We start from the raw sequence: 12386 nt of genomic DNA on the forward strand, positions 1-12386 counted from the left end.
CTTAAACCATCAATCATTCAATTGTTGCCATCTTTTATGGGTTAGATAGAGATGATCCTTACATGTATGTCAAAGATTTCTTAGAAATTTGCTCAACATTTAAATTTCAAAAAATTTCTGATGAGTCGGACAAACTAAGATTGTTCCCTTTTTCATTAAAAGACAAATCAAAAGCTTGGTTAAATTCCCTTCCCGCGGGGTCTATAACTACATGGGATCAACTTTATAATAAATTCTTGCTGAAATTTTTTCCTATGTCTAAAATTGATAGTCTAAGGAAATAAATCTCCGAGTTTTTTCAAAAAGATAATGAAGAGTTTTATGAATGTTGGGAAAGATTTAAAGATTTATTATTAAAATGTCCTCATCATGGTTTTGAAAAATGGAGACTTGTAAAATATTTTTATGAAGGTTTGACTCCCTCTAATCGTCAAATGATTCAATCTATGCATAGCAGAAATTTTTTAAAATTTCAAGGACAAGAGGCATGGGACGCTCTTGAAGATTTATCTTTCAATTGACAACAATGGAATTATTTTGATCCTAGGTCTAGGTCAACTAATTCACCAAAAAGAGGAGGAAGGTATGAAGTAAAAGATGAATTAGACTTAAGAACATCCTTAGACAAATTAGCGAGAAAAGTAAAAGCTTTAGCCATAAGCCAAACTTTGAATTCTCGAATACAACCAAGAAAAGATGTTTGTTCTATATATTCTAGTCCTTGCCATAATGCACAATCATGTCCTTCCTACCAAGAAGCCTTTTCTGAGGAGGCCAATGATCTTCATTCTTATGGGAAACCAAATGATAGCCCATTTTCATCCACTTACAATCCAAATTGGAGAAACCATCCAAACTTTTCATGGAGACAAAACCAACCTCAAATGAATCAAGGGCACCAATACAACACGCAAAACCAAACCCATGCCCCACAAAATAAACCATATCCTCAACAAAGGAAACCTTCCTTAGAAGATACTTTACAACAATTTATGCAATCCACTCAACAAATCCTACAAAACCAGTCTCAATCAATTACCAAACTCGAGACACAAGTAGGACAACTCACCACTGCTTTAGTTGATAGAGAAAAAGGAATTCCCTAGTCAACCTATCGATAATCCAAAAGGTCAATATGAGATAGGAAAGTCTAGTCATAATGGAGAAATCAAATCAATTTCAACTCTTAGGTCCAAAAAGAACATTGTCAAACTCGATTACATACCCGAGGTTGAAAAAGAAAAAGAAAAGAGTCAGCCTTCTAGTTCTAATGCAAATGACTCTTCAAACAAGGAAACTCCAATCCATCCTTTCATTCCAAAAGCCCCATTCCCACAAAGATTACTTCCAATTAAAAAAGGTGGCCAATATAATGACATCTTAGAATTTTTCAAACAAGTTAGTATCAATATCCATTTCTTAGATGTCATTAAACAAATTCCTGCCTACTCTAAATTTTTAAAGGATTTTGTACTGTCAAAAGAAACACTAATGTTCCTAAAAAGGTGCTTTTAACTGAACAAGCTAGTTCCATTATTCAATATAAGAGTCTTGTTAAATATAAAGATCCTGGGTGTCCCACAATTTCATGCATTATTGGTGATCATTTTTTTAACAAGGCTTTACTTAATTTGGGTGCTAGTGTGAATTTATTGTCTTATTTTGTTTATAAGAAACTTGGTCTTGGCGAACTAAAACCTACTTCTATAACTCTTCAATTAGCCGATCGTTCCGTGAAAATTCCTAGAGGCATTATAGTGGATGTTTTAATCAAAGTTGATAAATTTTACTTTCCTGTTGACTTCATTGTTCTTGATACTCAACCTGTGGAAAATGTGCATGCTCAAATTCTTATCATTTTAGGTAGACCATTCTTAGCTACATCTAATTCAATCATTAATTGTCGTAATGGTATTTTGAAATTATCTTTTGGAAATATGACTGTTGAATTGAATGTTTTTAATGTTGCTAAATTTGTTGAGTGTGAGGAAGTGCATGAAGTTAACATGATAGATAGTATTTGTGAAGATGATGGAAATGACTTACTTGACTTTTGTGAAAAATACTTTGGTATGAACTTGCATGTTGATGATTCTAATGATGATGTGAATTCTTTACTGGAGTCTATACCCTTAAATGAAACCAAAGTTGAACCTTTTTCACCCTTAGATCACGTTCAATCAATTTCCGAGTCTCCAAAGTTAGACCTTAAACCTTTGACAGAAAATTTAAAATATGCTTTTCTAGAAGAATCTGAAACCTTACCTGTTATCATAGCATCCGCCTTAGATAAAGAACAAGAAGATAAATTGTTAGATGTCCTTAGAAAACATAAAGAAGCCATAGGCTGGACCATTGGAGACATTAAAGGAATTAGCCCATCCATATGTATACATAGAATCCATCTAGAAGATAATGCTAAAACCTCTCGGGAATGTCAAAGAAGGTTAAATCCAAATATGAAAGAAGTAGTTAGAGAAGAGGTCATAAAATTGTTAGATGTAGGTATCATTTACCCTGTTTCTGATAGTCAATGGGTTAGTCCAGTTCAAGTTGTGCCTAAGAAGTCTGGGATCACAGTTGTTGAAAACGAGAAAAATAAATTAATCCCTACTAGAGTACAAACAGGGTGGAGAGTGTGCATAGACTATAGAAAGTTGAATAATGTTACTAGAAAATACCATTTTCCATTACCCTTTATTGATCAAATGCTTGAATGTTTAGCTGGCCATGCATATTATTGCTTTCTTGATGGGTATTCGGGATATAACAAAATCCCCATTGCCCCATAAGATCAAGAAAAGACTACATTTACATGCCCTTTCGGAACTTTTGCCTATTGTCGCATGCCTTTTGGATTATGCAATGCACCTACGAATTTTCAAAGGTGTATGATTTCAATTTTTTCTGACATGGTTGAAAGATTTCTTGATGTGTTTATGGATGATTTTTCTGTGTTTGGTTCTTCTTTTGATGAATGTTTGCACCATCTGTCACTTGTTTTAATTCGTTGCAAAGAGAAAAACCTTGTGCTCAACTGGGAAAAATGTCATTTTATGGTTAAAAAGGGAATTGTTTTAGGTCATGTAATCTCATCTGAGGGAATAGAAGTTGATAAAGCTAAAGTTGATCTTATTTTAAAACTTCCCCCACCTAAAACTGTGAAAGAAATTAGATCATTCTTAGGCCATGCCGGTTTCTATAGAAGATTTATAAAAGACTTTATCAAAATTTCTCGGCCTTTATGCCATTTACTTGGAAAATAAAATGCTTTTGTCTTTGACAATAATTGCCATGTTGCATTTGAAAAATTAAAAAATTTGTTGACTACTACACCCATTATTCGACCTCCTGATTGGAAAATATCCTTTGAAATAATGTGTGATGCTTCTGATTATGCTATAGGTGCTGTCTTAGGACAAAGACTTGAAAAAATACCTTATGTAATTTACTATGCTAGCAAAACTTTAAATGATGCTCAATTAAATTATTCCACAACCGAGAAAGAATTGCTTGCTTTTGTTTTTGCATTAGGGAAATTTAAGTCTTATTAGTGAGGATCTAAAATTATTGTATATTCTGATCATGCTGCATTAAAATATCTCTTGTCGAAAAAAAGATGTTAAGTCTCGTTTGATCCGTTGGATCCTACTTTTACAAGAATTTGACTTAGAAATACGTGATAAAAAGGGATTTGAAAATATTCTTGCTGATCATTTATCTAGAGTAGTTGTTGAAACTATACATGACTCCACTCCTATCACTGAAACTTTTCCTGATGAACAATTGATTCATGTTTCTTCCTTGCCTTGATATGCTGATATTGTTAATTATTTGGTCACTAAAGAAATACTATCTCATTGGTCTAAGCATGATAAATCTAAATTTTATTCTGAGGTGAAAATTTTTATTTGGGGTGATCCTTACTTGTTTAAATACTGCCCTGATCAAATAATTAGAAGATGCATTCCAAATTGTGACCAATCTAAAATCATATCTTTTTGTCACGATCATGCATGTGGAGGACATTTTAGTGGTAAGAAAACAGCTGGTAAAGTTTTACAATGTGGTTTTTATTGGCCTACTATCTTTCATGATACATATGGTTATTGTAAAGCTTGTGAATGTTTCCAAAAGTTAGGAAGTGTAACTAAAAGAAACATGATGCCTTCAAATCCTATTCTTATTATTGACATATTTGATGTTTGGGGCCTTGATTTTATGGGACCATTTCCTAACTCTTTTGGTAATCTTTATATTCTTGTTGGAGTTGATTATGTGTCTAAATGAGTTGAAGCTATTGCATGCCACACTAATTACCACAAAGTTGTGCGTAGGTTTTTGAAAGAAGATATATTTTCCCGTTTTGGTTCACCACATGCTACCATTAGTGATAACGGTACACACTTTTGTAATGAGTCATTTGAACATTTGATGAAACAATATGGCATTACACATAAAGTCTCAACACCATATCACCCACAAACTAGTGGTCAAGTCGAAGTGTCTAATAGGGAAGTTAAGCACATTTTAGAAAAAAAATGTGAATCCAACTAGGAAAGATTGGTCCTTAAGACTCACTGATGCATTATGGGCATATCGTACCACTTACAAAATGCCCATTGGCATGTCACCCTACAGACTTGTGTATGGGAAGGCATGTGTAACGCCCTGGATAGCCAAGACCGTTACACTGTGTGTTTATAATGTGCCAAACTTGCTAATCAAGTATTTAAAGTAAAAGCGTGTTACTCAAATAGTAAAGGAACTAAGGTTAAAAGAGTTTTGGTCTCAAAAGATACATTTTCATTACGAAACATTGTTTATGTACAAGGGATCCCAAAAATGACAGTTTAAAAGTCATTTACAAAAGTTACAAAGTCTATATACATCAACAGCCATACTAAGGCAAAATGAGTGGTTAGGTAATCTCCGTCCTGACACACCCCTCGACCGTGGTGATCGAACGGCTGGCTATGTACATTTCACCTCGGAGCTCTCCACCTCAGGTCTGGTCCAGCTTGCCCTTACCCTTACCTGCACCACGAAGCACCCGTGAGCCAAGGCCCAGCAAGAACATATATCAATAATAGAGCATGCACATTTAGCTGTTAAGTCAATCTCACTTATAACATCTCATAAACTCAAGCATATCAATGGTCAAGTATTTCATATACAGAGCATTTCAACTCATATAACACAATGCACAGATGATAACCAGGGCTAGCGCTCACAAGCTGCTCCCTCTGTTATCCTTTCGTTTCTGGCTTCCAGTGGCCAATTCGCGTCCCATACGCTAAATTCATGAACGGTACTCTTAGACCGCTTACACGTGTCCCTTGGCATAATACCAACGATGACACAAAACAATTCTCGGGAGCACTTAGTCCCATCACAGTCATACATTCGGGTGCAGTGTTCTTACCTTTCAATTCGCTGGTTTCCGATATCACGTAGCCACAAGCACGGTCCTCTATCCCGAGCTTCTCCAAAGTCCTAATCAAACACAAATATAATATTCCTTGTCATTAACCAATCCAAGACTACCTTCCCGGTACCTAATCCACACTCTCGGAACCCCTAAAACCCTAGAACAACATCCCGGAGACATCCCCCGAACCCCCGGAGCAAAGGTCAAAAATTGCAAAATATCACTCCCTGAATTTTGCCTTGTGCCGCGGCACCACATTCCTTGTGCCGCGGCACCCACCTCCAGAGACCCCTAGGCCGCGGCAAGCAAAAGCCGTGCCGCGGCACACCATCGCAGACCCAGATTTCTGGGTTTTCCTTCGCATTTTCCCGAGCTCCAACCTCACCAATTCACCCCAAACTCTATCCTAAGTCCCAAAACCAACTCTAAGCCCCTAACAAACCTCACAACAACCCAAAGACATCATGCCTAAGCTCACTCACACCTTCAATCCTAAAATTCACTCTTGAATTCCCACTTGACAACTCAAACCAGAAAAGTTATGCACAGCTTGAATTCAAGCACAACCCACACTTCAAACTCCCTAAACCTTAACAAAACAAATCTAATAAACATACAGAGACCTTACCTTAAGTGATAGGTTCAACCTCCAGCTCTTGACCTTCTTCCCCCTTGGTTTCCAAATTCTGAAATTACATAAAACCAGCCACCAACTTATCTCAATTCACCTTCCTTAACTAAAATTCAGACTTAAAACTTAGATATAGCATAATCAAAATCTTACCTCTGAGTTTTCTTGGCCTAAACTTGGTTGATAACATCAGACATCCCTTGATTCTCCTTCCAAGAGTCTAGATTTCTGCTTCTCCTTTCTATCTCCTTTTTGTTCTAATTCTAGGTTTCCACCATTCAGCATAAACCCCTCTCCAAAATATTATACGTATATGTTATTCCCTCAGCTCAAACTCATCTATTTACTACCAAATTACCATTTTAACCCTCCATTAATATCACTTACTAACTAGACCTCAAGGGCTTATTTGTCCTTTCCCTAACTTTGCAATTCTACCACTTTCCCAAAGAAACCTGTTACTTTCTATAGTTACTAATGGTTACACAGGTTACCAAGTCACCAGTTACCTTTATCTAGTTTCCTAGGACCGCCTTGGCACGTGCATCACGTTTGTATCACAGCACCCACACAGTACAATTCACATATCATAATTATCACATAATATAATTCACATAGTCATATAACATGCTTAAAATCATAATCATACATCTTAATCATAATAATCACACATAATTCCCATCATGTCCTCCCGGCATACTAATCAAGGCCCTTAAGCCTTATTAGTGAATTTGGGTCGTTACAACTATCCCCTCCTAATAAGAATTTCGTCCTCGAAATTTACCTGAACAATTCCGGATACTGATCCCGCATAGCTGTCTCAAGCTCCCAGGTCGCCTCCTCGACCTTACTGTTTCTCCACAGCACTTTAACTAAAGGAATCGTCTTATTTCGCAACACCTTGTCTTTTCGGTCCAAGATCTGAACTGGTCTCTCATCATAAGCCAAATCTGCCTGTAACTCCAAATCTTCATGCCTCAAGACATGAGTCAAATCTGAGACATACCTCCGAAGCATAGAGACATGAAACACATCATGAACTCCAGACAACGATGGTGGCAAGGCTAACCTGTAAGCCACCTGACCAATCCTTTCCAGGATCTCGAATGGTCCAATGAATCTAGGGCTCAACTTGCCCTTCTTACCAAACCTCCTCACCCCTCGCAGAGGTGAAACTCGAAGGAAGACGTGATCACCAACCTGAAACTCCACATCCCTACGCTTAGGATCAGCGTAACTTTTCTGCCTGCTCTGAGATGCGAGCATCCTAGCTCGGATCTTCTCTATGGCCTCACTCGTCCTCTGGACCATGTCTGGTCCCAAGTATCTCCTCTCACCCATCTCGTCCCAATGGATGGGCGATCTACACTTCCTCCCATACAACATTTCATAGGGAGCCACCCCAATTGTTGACTGGTAACTATTATTGTACGAGAACTCAATCAACGGAAGGTACTTACTCCAAGAACCCTCAAAGTCAATCACACAAGCTCTGAGCATATCTTCCAGTATCTGGATCGTCCTCTCAGACTGTCCGTCAGTCTGAGGATGAAAAGCTGTACTGAACTTCAACTGAGTTCCCAAAGCTTTCTGCAAACCTCCCCAAAACTTGGAAGTGAAAATAGGATCCCGGTCTGACACAATAGACTTAGGAACCCCATGGAGACGTACAATCTCTTTCACGTACAACTCAGCGTACTGATCCACAGTATAAGTTGACCTCACTGGAAGGAAATGGGCTGACTTGGTATATCTATCCACTATCACCCATATTGAGTCATGAAACCCTACTGTTCTGGGTAGACCTCCTACGAAATCCATGGTAATATCCTCCCATTTCCACTCAGGAATATCCAAAGGCTGAAGCAACCCTGCTGGTCGCTGATGCTCAGCTTTCACCTGTTGACAGGTTAGGCATCTAGCAACGTACTCTACCACATCCCTCTTCATCCCGGGCCACCAATACAAAGTCCGTAGATCCTGATACATTTTTGTGGTACCTGGATGAAGCGAGTACGGTGTCGTATGAGACTCATCTAGTATCTCCCGTCTGATCCCCTCGTCAGCTGGAACACAAATTCGTCCCTGATACCGTAATAAACCAACCTCTGAAACAGAATAGTCCTTAGCTATTCCTGCCAAAACATCCTCTCTATCCCTCTGTAACTGAGCGTCTGTCAACTGCCCCTCTCTGATCCGCTCTAGCAGGGTCGACTGTAGAGTAATATTAGCCAATTGGCCCACAACCAATTCTATTCCCGCTCTAACCATCTCATCTGCTAACTCCCTTGAGATCTGAACAGAGCTGTACAACTGACCTGGACCTCTGCGGCTCAATGCATCAGCCACCACATTGGCTTTTCCTGGATGGTAAAGAATATCACAATCATAATCTTTCACCAGCTCCAGCCAACGTCTCTGTCTCATATTCAGGTCCCTCTGTGTAAAGAAATATTTCAAGCTCTTATGGTCAGTGTACACCTCGCACTTCTCCCCATATAGGTAATGCCGCCAAATCTTCAGTGCAAAGACCACTGCTGCCAGCTCTAGGTCATGAGTAGGATACCGCTGCTCATACTCCTTCAGCTGTCGTGATGCATAAGCTATCACCTTCTCATTCTGCATCAGCACACAGCCTAAACCCAACTTTGACGCATCACAGTAAACAACAAATTTCCCTTCTCCTGAAGGCAAACTCAACACTGGTGCAGTAATAAGTCGTCTCTTCAACTCCTGGAAACTACCCTCACACTTGTCTGACCAAATAAACTTTAAATTCTTTCTTGTCAATTCTGTCATCGGTGCTGCTATCTTTGAGAAACCCTCTACAAACCGCCTGTAGTAGCCTGCCAAACCAAGAAAACTCCGCACCTCTGAGGCGTTCCTTGGCCTCGGCCAATCCCTAACTGCCTCTATCTTAGACGGATCTACTTTAATCCCATCTGCACCTACAATGTGTCCAAGGAATGTCACTTCAGGTAACCAAAACTCACACTTCTTAAACTTAGCATATAACTGATGCTCCCTCAACCTCTGAAGAACCAAACGAAGATGAAACTCGTGCTCTGTCTCTGAACTGGAGTACACTAGAATGTCATCGATGAAGACTATAACAAACTGATCTAGAAAATCCTTGAATACTCTGTTCATTAAGTCCATAAAAGCTGCTGGGGCATTGGTCAAACCAAAAGACATGACCAAGAACTCATAGTGCCCGTACCGCGTCCGAAAGGCCGTCTTAGGTATGTCCTCATCCTTGATCCTCAGCTGATGATAACCAGATCGAAGATCAATCTTTGAGAACACCTTCTTACCCTGCAGCTGATCGAACAAGTCATCAATCCTTGGTAGGGGATACTTATTCTTAATAGTTAACTTATTCAGTTCCCGATAGTCAATACACATTCTCAGGGTCCCATCCTTCTTCTTAACAAATAAAACTGGAGCACCCCATGGCGAATAGCTAGGTCTGATGAACCCTATATCCAGAAGTTCCTGCAGTTGTATCTTTAACTCTTTCAGTTCCGCTGGTGCCATCCTGTATGGTGCCCTCGACACTGGCTCTGTCCCCGGTGCCAACTCAATAACAAACTCAATCTCCCTACGCGGCGGCAACCCAGGCAAATCCTCAGGGAACACATCCAAGAACTCACAAACCAGTCTGGTCTCCTCCGGTCCAACTAATGAAACTTTGGTGGTATCCACCACACTAGCCAAGAAGCCTATACATCCACCCTGTAACAAATCTCTGGCTCTCAACGCAGATATCCTGGGTACGCGGGGTCCTCGCACCGCTCCCACAAAAACAAAGGGATCCTCACCCTCTGGCTCAAAAGTCACCATTTTCTTTCTACAATCAATAGTAGCTCCATATCGAACCAGCCAATCCATGCCTAAGATCATGTCAAAATCCTCCATACTTAACTCAATCAAGTCTACCGACAACTCTCTGCCATCAACTAACACTGGCAATGCCCTAACCCATCTCCTAGACACCACCAGCTCTCCCGTAGGCAATATAGTCCCAAACCCTGAGGTACTAATCTCACTAGGTCTACACAATCTATCAATCACCCTATCAGAAACAAATGAATGCGTAGCACCAGAATCAATCAAAACAGTAAAGGAAGTGCCAGCACTAGAAAGCTGACCTGTCACTACCGAGGGGCTAGCCTCGGCCTCTGCCTGCGTCAAAGTAAACACTCGAGCTGGAGTCAAGCTGTCCACTTTTCCTGCCTCGCCCTTCTTCACTGTTGGGCAATCTTTCCTGAGGTGCCCCACCACCCCGCATACATAACAGGCCTTAGCCTGACACTCGCCCAAATGGCGTCTCTTGCACCTCGGGCATTCTGGGTAAGTCCTCCACGATTCACCGCCTCCCCGTCGACCACCCTGAGTACCCCAACCTCCTCTATCAAACCTAGGAGCAAATGGGGCTTCTGGAGTCTTTCTCTTCAAATCACTAACACCTCCACCTCTACTAGAACCAGAATACGGAGGCACCGGTCTACGGCCCTCCCTTCTTGCTGCATTATCTCTCCAAATTCTATTCTCTGCTTCCTCAGCAGTCAAAGCCCTTTCCACAGCCTGGGCATAGGTAGTCACTCCAGGGACTATGGTAATCCTCACATCTCGAGACACCATAACATTCAATCCTCTAACAAATCTGTCTAACCTGGCCGCATCGGTAGGCACAAAATCCGGTGCAAACTTTGCAAGTCTATCAAATTTCAAGGCATACTCCGTAACAGTCAAACTGCCCTGAACAAGGCCCACAAACTCATTCACCTTCGCTGCCCTGATAGCAATGTTATAGTACTTCTGATTAAACAAATCTTTAAACTCTTCCCAAGTCATCGTGGCAACATTTCTGGTCTGCGATACCACCTCCCACCAGATTAGGGCATCCTCTCTCAACATATAAGTGGCGCAGGCCACCCTATCATATCCTTCTACCTTCATAAAATCAAGTATAGTGGTAATCAAGGTCATCCACTGCTCAGCTTTTAGTGGATCTGGCCCACCCTCAAAGGTCGGGGGCTGCTGCTTCCTGAACCGCTCATACAACGGTTCCATTTTATTACCAACCTCAACAGGCTGTACCACAGGTACCAGCGCCGGTGGCCCAGCTGGGGCAACACTCCCAGATGGAGCCTGCTGCAGCATTCTGATCAACTCATCTTGGCTCTGAAGCCTAGCTTGCATTTCTGCCATTAACTGTTGCCAGTTCTCAGGGACTGGCGGAGAGGTTGGGCCCTGATCATCCTCTCTAGCCCCAGACCTGCCGGCTTGTCGTGTTGATTTCCTTGAACGCATATCTATTCAAGTCAATCTGCAAACAACGACTCGGCAATTAGGCTAAGATGACAGGGTGATAATCTCTCCATAATCCACCACCGAAAGTCCAATCATTCACAAGTAAGCAAGTATAACAATTTATCCAGATATTCATCCACATACACAGCAATGCTAATAAGCACGCCTCAATAACATCATGCAATAGTCAAGGGCCAGGCCCTATCAGAATCTCATGCTCCCTATTCATCAGACAGATATCAACATTCATATCTCACTCAAATCATTTAAACACATAATCATACATATACAGTTACCAAACCCTGAGTTGAGCTTGTCTCCCGCAGCGAATGTACATACCCAGCCAGTCTTCAGGACCCATAAACCTAGGACGCTCTGATACCAAGTTGTAACGCCCTGGATAGCCAAGACCGTTACACTGTGTGTTTATAATGTGCCAAACTTGCTAATCAAGTATTTAAAGTAAAAGCGTGTTACTCAAATAGTAAAGGAACTAAGGTTAAAAGAGTTTTGGTCTCAAAAGATACATTTTCATTACGAAACATTGTTTATGTACAAGGGATCCCAAAAATGACAGTTTAAAAGTCATTTACAAAAGTTACAAAGTCTATATACATCAACAGCCATACTAAGGCAAAATGAGTGGTTAGGTAATCTCCGTCCTGACACACCCCTCGACCGTGGTGATCGAACGGCTGGCTATGTACATTTCACCTCAGAGCTCTCCACCTCAGGTCTGGTCCAGCTTGCCCTTACCCTTACCTGCACCACGAAGCACCCGTGAGCCAAGGCCCAGCAAGAACATATATCAATAATAGAGCATGCACATTTAGCTGTTAAGTCAATCTCACTTATAACATCTCATAAACTCAAGCATATCAATGGTCAAGTATTTCATATACAGAGCATTTCAACTCATATAACACAATGCACAGATGATAACCAGGGCTAGCGCTCACAAGCTGCTCCCTCTGTTATCCTTTCGTTTCTGGCTTCCAGTGGCCAATT

The 12386-nt window shown here is 40.7% G+C and overlaps 1 non-coding gene across 1 annotated transcript; it reads right to left on the minus strand.

The window, feature by feature from the left end:
* Positions 1-269: 269 nt before the first annotated feature.
* LOC133827774 (small nucleolar RNA R71) lies at positions 270-376 on the minus strand. Its single transcript, XR_009890425.1, has one exon. It is a non-coding gene; the product is annotated as a small nucleolar RNA R71 (small nucleolar RNA).
* Positions 377-12386: the final 12010 nt, after the last annotated feature.

The sequence above is a fragment of the Humulus lupulus genome, chromosome 3 (genome assembly GCF_963169125.1).
Source record: "Humulus lupulus chromosome 3, drHumLupu1.1, whole genome shotgun sequence".
NCBI classification, from domain to species: domain Eukaryota; kingdom Viridiplantae; phylum Streptophyta; class Magnoliopsida; order Rosales; family Cannabaceae; genus Humulus; species Humulus lupulus.